Raw genomic sequence first — 11,982 nt, 5'->3', positions numbered from 1 at the left:
TACACCTTTCAGCCCCACAGCAGGCAGACTGGAGGCAGGCCACTGAAGGGAGTGGGGGGCACACAGCCCCCACCCTCCGAATATAGCTAGGGGGCACACAGGCTGGGAAGCTGGGCAGGGGGAGCTTACTCACCTGGATCTAGGAGACCTGGTTCGGCTCCCCGGGGCTTTTGAACCTAGGACTACATATGCCAAAGCAGCAGCCCCTGCCCCTGGTGCTCTGGGGGCTCTCGCCAGTGCTTGTTGTGAGAAGAGGCTGCAGGTTGACTTGAGGAGAGGGGTCAGGGCAGAGAATCCCAGCACCAGAGAGGCAGCTGGCTCTGGTCAGTCAGACACCTGAGGCCCAGATCAATGGGAGTTCAGTGCCCACATATCTGTGAGAATCCGGCCCAAGCCCCACCCCTCTCTGAGGCATCTCCTAGTAGCTGGTGTAGGCAGCTCGCTGCCCGCTCAGCCCGCTGGTGTCTGAGAATCCCTGGTGTAGCTGCCCAGGGCTGAGACGTGTCCTGTGTGCCAGAGGGTGGGCATTGCAATTGGCCTTGTGAAGCTGGGCTGGTCCCAAGCAGGAAGCACTCAGCATGGTGCAGCACCAGCCTTCGGGGAGCGGAGTCCGTCCAGGTAAGAGGATTAACCCAGAGCCTGCTTCCCTCCTGCCCAGGCAATTGCAGGCTGCATTCTCCTCCGCACAGAGCCCTTTGCATCCCCAGCTTCCAGGGCAGATCCTCAGCTGGAGAACACCGGGGGGGGGGGGCAGGCTGTGTTGATTCAACGCAGAGGTGTTGATTTGCACCCGCAGTGGGGCTGGCCCCCATCGTTAACCACCGACCCCCTGAGGAAGAAGGTGCCCAGCTCCCAGGTGGAGGAAGCAGAGCCGCAATGGTGGGCATTATTCTTTACCCTGCCATCGTCCTGTGCTACTTCTACCAGGTGTCCCGGGGGACCCAGCGTGACCGGCTGGTCTTGGACTCCAGGGCTTCCTTCAATGTCTTCTGCCTCTTTGCCATTGTCCAGCCCGTCTGCCTGGCCGTGGGCGACTACACCGGCATGCTGGCATATTGCATCGCTACACTGCTCTCCTACGCTCTTCTGCCCCAGCCAGAGCACGGCAGAGACACTGGACGGGCAAGGTGCCAGAATGGGAAGGCAAAGAGAGCCTGAAGGTGACCTGCAGCCACGCCCTGGCCAGGACCCTGGGGGTGGCACCATCTCTTCCCCCCGCACTGCTCCACACAAGTGGGTCCTTCCCTCCCCTGCTAGGCCCAGGGCACTGGCCTGTGCCCAGGAAGAGGAGCGGGAGATGCCCTTGCCCGGGGATCATGTGCCCAGCCAGGTGTGTTACGGGAAAGGGTGGGGGCGCACTAGCTATGCCTCCCTCTGATGCATTTGACATTGGCCGTTATTGGACATAGGCCACTGGACTCTGGACTCTGCCCACAGCCTCCTGCGGTGCCTATGTCTAGCCTGTGGCACTACGGACACCCTCACACCCCCGCCAGCTGCTGCCTGACCCATGGGTGCCCAGTGTCCACCGGCAGCCAGGCAGAGCTGCCTAAGTCCTGACACTGCCCCCCAGCAGTGAGCTCCTTGGCAGCCTGGCTCGTGTCTAGGCCCGGCCCGCAGGAGTCTCATGCCGGGCATCGCCCGTCTGTCTCACCGGGGGGATGGGGTCCAGCTGGGAGCAGGCCCAGGCCCTGCGGCCGGTTTGAAGCCTGACAGCCCCGGTTTCCTATGGTTTGTCCTTGTCCGGTGCTGATCTAAAACTCGACATGGCTTTGGCCAGTACCATAAGAGACACACTGAGGGCCCCATTGTGCAGCGTGCGCGTCTCTGTGTGTCCCCCCTCCCCATATGTGTGAGACCAGCCTGCCAGGAGTGGGGTCATGCTGCTGGGGGCGGAGTCATATTGCCGGGGCGGGGTCACGCTGCTGGGGGCGGAGTCATATTGCCGGGGCGGGGTCACGCTGCTCCAGAAGTCCTGTATTGTAGGGATCCATCAGTGGCCCCCTATCCAGCAGGTGTGCTCGGAACTTGGCCAGGTGTAACCCACACACCTCCTGGGGGTGGGGTTCAGTCCCATCTAGTGGCACCGAGACCACTCAGAGAGAGAAAGAGATTAATGAGTCTGCTGTGCAGCCTCAGCTTACAGAACAGCCAGGTGGCTTTTAGCTCATGTGGTAGAGGCTCAGGCACAAGCTCCAGAGGTCCCAGGTTTGAGTCCACCGATGACCAGGGTCTATCGGTGTTACACAAGGACAGATCGGGGGCAGCGTTGGGGCACTCCCCCACATTATGTGGAAGACCCAGGCTTAGATCTCTGCTCTGCCTGCCTTGGCCAGGGGCACCCTACCTTCAGGGACTTGAACCTGACTTGCCCCCAATGCCCAGGGTGCTTGTGCCACCCGACTGCAGAGCCGCTGGCCCAATGAACAGGTAATTCGTTATACAAACAGAACAGCTTCAGCGGGAGTGCTGGAGAGACGCCCCCAGCCCAGCAGGCAGGGCCCTCTCCTGGGAGGTGGGAGACTAAAGTCCCTGCTCTGGATCAGGCAGAGCAGGGCTTTGATCCCAGCTGGGCGCCCGCTGGCTGGGCACTGGGCCCTGGCTGTTCACAGAAAGGGCTGGCCTGGGGGAGGTAGCTGACTCCAGGATGGTTCTCAGCTGAGAAGACCGAGCAGAGACTGGTGCCTCTTTCCTGCCTATCTGTGTCTCTGTAGATTTGGGCCCTGAGCCCCAACCCCTCCCTCTGCCTGTCATCCATGGCCGGCTCCCTGCTCAGCACCCTGGCATTATGAAACCTGTTCTGGGGTGCCTGGCTGGCTCTCCCCATGCATTGCACATGGCGCCTGCATGCCTGACGGGGGCTGTGAATCCAACAGAGCAGCCGAGCCCCTAGGAGTTGGGCAAAGCCAACGCCCCTTGGTGACTCTAGCACTCAGGAGCATGTGTTCGGTCCTGGAGATCCCGGTTCCAGTCTCACTTTGGGCCCAAACAGGGGGGTTGTGCCAGGACAGGCAGTAGGGGCAGCCTGGGGGCTGGGCTGGGTGAGGCCCCTTCTCTAACCCAGCTATGTGGAGGGCAAGGCAAACCTAGCCATGGCTGCTCTCGAGGGCTGCTGCACCCCTCAAAGTGGGTTCGTGCTCTGACTGTTCCCACCCTCTCTAGGGGCCCTGCTCCTGGTCTCTAGAGCTGAGGATAATAGAAGTGCCACAAAAGCACTAAGAAGTGTGATAGGGCCAAAAAGACCCCCCAGGTCCCCAGTGGGGTGGGAAGGGGGAGGTTTCTCCTCTTAGTATAACAGATTTTTCTCACTAACGTGCTGCCCTGTGGCTCGGCATAGCCCTGGCTTTGCAGTCACAATATAGGTCCTGGCCAGGTGTGGGCAGCTGCAAATGGCTGTTGTGTCACTGGAGTCACTGGGCTGGGACATTCTGGGCCCTTCCTCAAAGCAGTCCAGTGGGGCCAGCAAGCAGAACGGGCCCTTCTCCTGCCCTGTCTGTGACCAACTTTATTTCTACCGAGCCTGTGAGCTCTCCAGGACAGGCACCCTGTGCCCAGTACATCTGTGTACACAGCCAGGGCTGGCTCCCTGGGGCCCGATCCTTGAATTTGACCCCTGGCCGCGGCTGTAATCCGAATAATAAATACTAGTCCCTAATTTTGTGGGCATTGTGGCCTTCCACTATGAAATATAGGACGTGGGTTTGTGGCCATGCATGGATCCCTCCCCTGTGGAATGCAGTCTCTGGTTTTGGGGCCATGTGCATATCCTTCTGGTGTGGGTATGTGTGTATACTTCCTCTATGAAAAATGGTCCCTAGGTATTAATTATTTTTGATCTGCAATTACATGAGCCCTCCCTAGTTAGAAGCCAGCTGGCGGGGATTGAAGGTCGGCTGGATGCGCCAGTAGGGTGAATGCCAGCTCCAGGGATGCCCAGGGACAGTCTCATACATGTTGCAGCTGCCATTATTGCGATGTTCTGCATATGCAGATTGGATGGTGGAGCTGGCTCTGCTGTGTAAGGAGAAGTATTGTGGTGTCAGCCGTTTCATGCATTATTCATTGGATGAAATGAAAACACTCAGTCTCTGGGGCTGGCTGGTCTCCAGGCTCCAAGAGGCTCTGGCATGCTTATATGTGGATTACAAACCAGAGCCCTCCAGACCTTACCGCTGTGGGAAGAAGGGCCAGCTCTTCAGCGGGTGTAAATCTGCTGAGCTCCGGGGAAGCCTGTTGACCTGTTCGGGTTTGTATCCGCTGAGGAGCTGGTCTGTAACTTGGGGTAAAATGTCTGTGGAGAGCAGTAGTTCCATCCACAGCATGGCCGTGCATCAGCACTCAGAGAAATCAGCTCGACTGCAATGAGTTTGATGGAGGAATCGATGTGCTGGAGCGACCCCAACTCTCAGCTAGTGAACATTAGCAGAGCTCCAGGGAAGACAATGGAGATGCACCTATTTATACCTGCTGGGGATCTGGCCCAGTGAACCTTGCCCTGACCTACTGCTGAGGGGGGACAACAATTAGTGGCAGAATGAAGTTTGCATTGTAATAATGGTGAAAGAGACTTGCACCCACTGAATGTCAGCATCTGCTCTCTTCGGCTTGGGCAGCAGCTCCCCACCGGGCAGGGAACAGGCCAGCGTTCAGGGCATGAGCCTTGGGAGAGAGGGAAACCCACCCAGTTGGCTCTGCCCTGGGGAGAGGCTGACACAGGCAGGATTCACAGCAGGCCCTCGGAACTGCTCACAGATGGCCAAACCCTGGGACACAGGGCGGACTGGGCGGGGGACACAGGGCGGACTGGGCGGGGGGGGGGGGCCTGGCCAGCAGCTGAATGCGGCCAGGTCAGGTAGGCTGGGGTCAGGGTGGGTTTTGCCATCAGTGAGTCCTCCCCAAACGCACCCTGATCTTCCTGCTGGACACCCTGTGGAAAAGCCCAGGCCTCCTCCTGGCAACTAGCCTGAAGTGTGCCCTGGTGACCTGCCCCATGGTGCCCCACTTTGGACATGCCCCGCTCATCCCTGCCACGCCACCAGGTGATCCTGACACACCCGGCCTGTGTTCCTGTCAACCCAGCTTTACAGCAATGTAACTCCACTGACTTCATGGGAGTCACTCCTGATTTACACCAGGATCAGTGAGAGGGGAATCGGGCCCAGTGGTGTTACTCCAGATTTACACCAGGGTCAGGGAGATGGGCATCGGACCCAGAGCCCTTTTCCAGACCATACCTTGAACTAGTACTAAGTCACCTGTAACTGTGACCCAGCTCAGCAGCAGCAGAGTGAACGAGCAGGCTGGTGACTTGCTGTGACCAACTGGCGGCCTGGCGCCCCGACTGAGCAGCTCCCCCGGCACTTCGCAGCACTCCACCAGGCACAGCTGTCTTGCACACAGGGCTAAGCCTGGCCCATCACCACCTCCCAATCCTTCCAAATCCCCGCATGAGGAATCAGTTACATTCAGACTCCAGCGCCCAGCCAGAGGTGGCATTTGAAGTCCTTTGCTTGTGTTTTCCCTATTATTTAATTAAACCAATGTCTAAAATAACTCCAACAATTACTCCAGCTAATGGCTGTTCTGTTTACCAAAAGCCTTTATTCTCCCCAGGCTTTGTCTCTAGGATGATTAACTTGCTGCAGGTCTCTGCTGGAGCAGGGAGGGGAACTGTTTAGGGTGGCACAAGGGGCTGGAACTAACTGGGAGCAGTGGGGTGAATGAAGAACAAGAACATTTGGACTGAATATCACATCCAATAGCAAGAGTTGACATTCAGCTGAAGAGGAGGGGGAAATCAGCCACCCTCGCAAAGGTGGAATGGAGGATACACTATCGGGAATGATCCTGTGCCGACTGCTCAATAGATGACATGACATACAGGTATGGGATGGGACATGGTCCTGCCTACTTCAGCTCTCCAGTGTAGAAGCGAGACCGTCAACCTTTTATACTCACGAGTTGGAGCTCATGAGAGCCATCTGGTCTGTTGCCAGGGTGAGTCAGCAGAGCAGCTCTGCACCTCTACCACAGGGGGTTGGTCACTTACAAGTATGAAAGTGGAGCCAACAGCAGGACTTTGAACCTGAGCTACTTTGACTCTCATGAGGCTGGGGAGGTTTGGGTCACATTCTGCTCCCCCGGGATTAGATTCAACACCAGAAGAAGTTTTCAGGCTCTGTTTTGGCTATTGCCAAAATGCCATGAGACCAGCCATCCTCCACCCAAGATGGTGGCCATCTGGCTGGGACAGCCTGGGAGATATCAGTGCTTGACCCTTCCAAACACAAACCCTCAGCCTCAAGCCTTGGCCTTACCCAAATTTGGATTGGATCCCCACTCCCATGGCCCAGCTGGTGTTTACCTGGGAAAATTCCCTGTAAAGGTGCATGTTAAAACTGCAGTTCAACCTGCCAACCCATGAGAGTGCTGAGATCAGGCTGAAATCTGTGGTGATGCTTCGCTCCAAATTCACATTGTGCATCTGGGTTTACACTGTGGCCTGGGTCTAAAGCAGGGAGTTTGGATCTGACTTTTAAATTCCCCCTGCCAGCCTCAATCAGCCTTGCAACACTGTGCAGAGTGTCTGTGTGCCATCAAAACAACTGCTGTGGTCCCCCAGAGGAAGCTGCATTTCAGTGATGGGTGAAGCGATTTCTATATTTAGTCTATAAAGTAGGAAAGCGTTCTCAGAGCCTTCTGGATGAATATAAAAGTAAGTCATTATCACGATCCTTATTATCCCTAGCTCAGAGTTTCCTTCCTTTTGCAGAGGTGAACAGAGCCAGGTGTTTAATTTTTTTTCTGCACAGTTGAATTTGGCATTTTTTTTTATTTTAAGCTGGTATTTAAAGATGCCCTATTATGAGGCGAAGGTCTCCAGGCAGGCATGTAATAACTGACATTTCTATTGAACGTCTCGAGGAATCTCAAAGCCCTTTGTAAGTGAATTCAGGTTCACTAATACCCAAGGAGAGAGCTTGGTCTTATTAACCCCATATTATAGATGGGGAAACTGAGGCACGGAGCTGGGCAGTGACTTGAGCAAAGTTCCCTACTGAGTCAGTGATAGAGCAGGGAAGAGAATGCTGATTCCCACCACTAACTGCTCCACCCCACTCCCCTCTCGGGACTGGATACAACCAAACATTTTTTTATTGGAATGTGCTGATTTGTTGAAGTTGTAGAAACAGTTTGGTATCGATGAAGGTCTAAGGCTGGGCTCAGAGCCTCTCGTCAACTGACGCAAGATGGAAAAATGTCCAAAAACTCCAGAGTGTTTGTGTAACTGAAATTCAGCTTCCCAGCCAGATCTCCCCACCATAAACACTGTCTCTGTCTCCCAAATACTAGCTAGCACTCCCCTACCAGAAAGAAGAGGAGAATCCAGGAACCCTGTGTCCCATGCCCGGGCTTGCTGCTAGGGGGCGCTGAGCTGCTGCTTTATGGAGCTATAAAACAGATCCTGACCTGTAGTACTGCTGGAGGCGACCTGCAAAGGGGGAAAAGAGTTTGGGTGGCCTGAAAGGTTTTACGGTTTACATAAAATGGGTGCCAGGCAAGGGGAATTCTGCTTCCATTTACATTAGAAATCAGGTGTGTTAACCCTGTTTTTCTATGTATGCCTGGAGAGCTAATAGGATTATATCACTGGGATTGGGATTATCTGTCTGTTGTGCAGGGCCCAGCAAAGCGGGGCCCCAGTGCAGACTGAGATCTCCAGGTGCTAGCACAATAAGTATTGATAATAATCAGTCAAAGTTCATAGAGACCAAGAGACACTTCCCTAAATCAAAAGAGTCAGTTTATGCCCGATCCTCAGCGGGCATAAATCACCATTGCTCGGCTGAACTCAAGACCATTTACACAAGCAGAGGAGCCATTGTTTACATCACTTTAACTCAAAGGCCTGGGAACCAGATGGGAAGAATGAACTCTTTGTTAAAGTGTGATGAAGCTGCTGCTCCACCTCTCTGTGTTCTTCCCTCCAGCAAAAAGGGAGAAGACTTGAGAACCCTGATGACTCTGAGGCAAATGAACCATTTATAAAAATGCAAAGACCTTTCAGCTCTGCTTTGTAAATTATAAAGAGAAACGGCAGGGACCAAATGCGAATTACCAGTTACACAGCCCCTTAGCCCAAGCCTCATGAGCCTGAGTCAGCTGCCACAGACCAGCTGTGGGTGTTTAATTACAGGGTAGACACACCCAGAGTGTCAGAAAGGAGGCGCTATTATCCGTGAAAATGTTGCTGTTGTTACTGTAGTGACAGGAAACAGAAGAGAGAAAAAATAAAACTTGTGAAAACAGCCGTTTCCCGTTGTTGTGCCTGGCGTACAGCTCACAAGAGAGATCCCCCTGGAGAGGCGGGAGCCATGGCACAGCTAGGAGTGGACATGTGAGGGGAGCCCTGACTCCTCGTGGATGGGTAATGGCCAATGGAGAGGGGCGACTCCCACAGCCATATGGACAGGGCTTAGTTAGGGCAGAGGGGCCGGTCAGAGCCCAGGCAGTACCTGGCTGTGGGTGAAGTTGTCAGGGCTGGGAGAAGTTTGTGACACTGGGCATTCTCACAAGCTCAGTGCTGGGCGGGCCTGGGGTGCCCCTGGATGGGAGACCGCTGTTTGAACCCCTCCTCATCAGGCAGCAAGGGTAGTTGGACTGGGGTCTCCTATCCCTTGGGGTTTCAGAGTAGCAGCCATGTTAGTCTGTATTCACAAAAAGAAAAGGAGAACTTGTGGCACCTTAGAGACTAGCAACTTTATTTGAGCGTAAGTTTTTGTGAGCTACAGCTCACTTCATCCGATGCATTTGGTGGAAAATACAGAGGGGAGATTGATATACACACACAGAGAACATGAAACAATGGGTTTATCATACACACTGTAAGGAGAGTGATCACTTAAGATGAGCCATCACCAGCGGCGGGGGGGAGGAGGAAAACCTTTCATGGTGACAAGCAAGGTGGGCCATTTCCAGCAGTTAACAAGAACATCTGAGGAACGGTGGGGGGGAGAAATAACATGGGGAAATAGTTTTACTTTGTGTAATGACTCATCCACTCCCAGTCTCTATTCAAGCCTAAATTAACTGTATCCAGTTTGCAAATTAATTCTAATTCAGCAGTCTCTCGCTGGAGTCTGTTTTTGAAGTTTTTTTGTTGAAGGATAGCCACTCTCAGGTCTGTAATCGAGTGACCGGAGAGATTGAAGTGTTCTCCGACTGGTTTTTGAATGTTATAATTCTTGATGTCTGATTTGTGTCCTTTTATTCTTTTACATAGAGACTGTCCAGTTTGACCAATGTACATGGCAGAGGGGTATTGCTGGCACATGATGGCATATATCACATTGGTAGATGCGCAGGTGAACGAGCCTCTGATAGTGTGGCTGATGTGATTAGGCCCTATGATGGTGTCCCCTGAATAGATACGTGGACACAGTTGGCAACGGGCTTTGTTGCAAGGATAAGTTCCTGGGTTAGTGGTTCTGTTGTGTGGTGTGTGGTTGCTGGTCAGTATTTGCTTCAGGTTGGGGGGCTGTCCGTAAGCAAGGACTGGCCTGTCTCCCAAGATCTGTGAGAGTGATGGGCCATCCTTCAGGATAGGTTGTAGATCCTTGATGATGCATTGGAGAGGTTTTAGTTGGGGGCTGAAAGTGATGGCTAGTGGCGTTCTGTTATTTTCTTTGTTGGGCCTGTCCTGTAGTAGGTGACTTCTGGTTACTCTTCTGGCTCTGTCAATCTGTTTCTTCACTTCAGCAGGTGGGTATTGTAGTTGTAGGAATGCATGATAGAGATCTTGTAGGTGTTTGTCTCTGTTTGAGGGGTTTGAGCAAATGCGGTTATATTGTAAAGCTTGGCTGTAGACAATGGATCGTGTGGTATGATCTGGATGAAAGCTAGAGGCATGTAGGTAGGAATAGCGGTCAGTAGGTTTCCGATATAGGGTGGTGTTTATGTGACCATCGCTTATTAGCACCGTAGTGTCCAGGAAGTGGATCTCTTGTGTGGACTGGTCCAGGCTGAGGTTGATGGTGGGTTGGAAATTGTTGAAATCCTGGTGGAATTCCTCAAGGGCTTCTTTTCCATGGGTCCTGATGATGAAGATGTCATCAATGTAGCACAAGTAGAGTAGGGGCATTAGGGGACGAGAGCTGAGGAAGCGTTGTTCTAAGTCAGCCATAAAAATGTTGGCATACTGTGGGGCCATGCGGGTACCCATCGCAGTGCCGCTGATTTGAAGGTATACATTGTCCCCAAATGTGAAACAGTTATGGGTGAGGACAAAGTCACAAAGTTCAGCCACCAGGTTAGCCGTGACAGTATCGGGGATACTGTTCCTGACGGCTTGTAGTCCATCTTTGTGTGGAATGTTGGTGTAGAGGGCTTCTACATCCATAGTGGCTAGGATGGTATTTCACCAATCCATTGGTGATCTTCCTAAAAACTCCTTTTCTTTTATCCCTTGGGGAGTTCCCTAAGCTCTGATATGGGAGTCACCACCCCCCGGTGTGGCGTTGGGTGTGCGCTACGAATCCAACCCAATGGGACCCAGCGGCAACAAGGCAGGAGAGCATCTGGCCTCGCCCGGGGTGAGGCTTACGCTGGGGCTTAGGTATAAATAGGTGTTTGGGCACCTGCCGGAGGCAGAAATGCAGCTACCAAGGGGACTTTCATAGCTAACAGGTAGGCAGCTGCAGAGCCAGGCAGCAGCTGAGTGGGGGGTTGAGGATCTCGGCGCCTGAAGTGGGAGTTGGTGCCCAAAGTTCTTTTGTGGTTCTGGGCCTTGGGCTTTTTCTAGGGCCTTCAGGGGCCAGATTTTCCGAAAGTAAGGAGCCCCATTGAAAAACCAGGCCCCTTCCAGGCAGGGTGTCCTAATGGATAGAGCACTGGACTGGGACTCAAAACGTATGGACTCTGTTACTGACTCTGCTGCTGGGCAAGTCCTGTTACTGTTTCATGCCTCAGTTTCCCCATCTGTAAAGCAATACTGACCTCCTTTGTAAAGCACCATGAGGCGAAAGATGACAAGCACTAGATAGGAGCAGGGGATTAGTACTGTCTGCAGCTGAACACCCACAGCCACTAGCCACTGTTGAAAGCATAGACCCCAGCGTGTGAACGGGAAGGGGACAGGCGTTTGATTTGTCATTCCCTCTCATCCCTCGGGCCATTACACAGATGCTTAGGTGATGTCACTGGGTTTCACCACCTCACTAATGGATTTCAGCCACTGACTGAGAAAATCTTAGACCCAAGAGGAACATGTGGCTTCCCATGGAAGGGTTAATCTGTAAACACCAGCTCTCAGCTATTGCTAGTCTAGCACGCTGCCCTCTGGATCAGCCTCAGCCAGGGACAGCACATGCTGGTGAGCTAGTGAGTTCCCACCCGATACCCCTGCGGTGGGAAGAGATTTACTGAGAACTGGTCCCTCCTACTTATGGACCCTTGCAGCCGCTGGCTGTGCTGCTCCGCCTGCCTGGCTAGAGGCCCGGACACATCCCAACTGCTGGAGATGCGCTCGGATCCCACGTTTGCCAAACCGGCCCTGTGATCAGCCAGCTGGTGTCACGTCGCCTCGTGTAATGGGTGTTTGCACAACCCAGGGCTGGGGAGCTGTAAGGCAATAAGTAGCAGCGCCCTCTGCTGTCTGGGCCGATGGTCTCCTGGTTGCCAGGCTCTGTGTTGGGTTGGGTTCTTTGAAGGTCCCAGACAAAGGGACGCAGGAGAATAGTGTCATGAGCTGGCTGGTGTCTTTGTCAACACTATCCTCTGGTGGTCACAGTCTGAATGGCCCAACCGTGTGTCATAGGCACACTGGACTAGATCCACAAAGGGGACTTGGGCTCCAAGGTGCAATGCCTGGGCTGTCCAGCCGCCCAGGGGAATCACAGCCCCAAGCTCGGCGTCTAGTCACGGGGAGAGTGACTAGACCCAAGAACGGGAGCCACAGACACCAGCCCACTGAGCTGCATAAGC

Source organism: Dermochelys coriacea, chromosome 21 (assembly GCF_009764565.3).
Source record: "Dermochelys coriacea isolate rDerCor1 chromosome 21, rDerCor1.pri.v4, whole genome shotgun sequence".
NCBI lineage: Eukaryota > Metazoa > Chordata > Testudines > Dermochelyidae > Dermochelys > Dermochelys coriacea.
The sequence above is the reverse complement of the archived record's forward strand: the minus strand, read 5'-3'. Positions refer to the sequence as shown.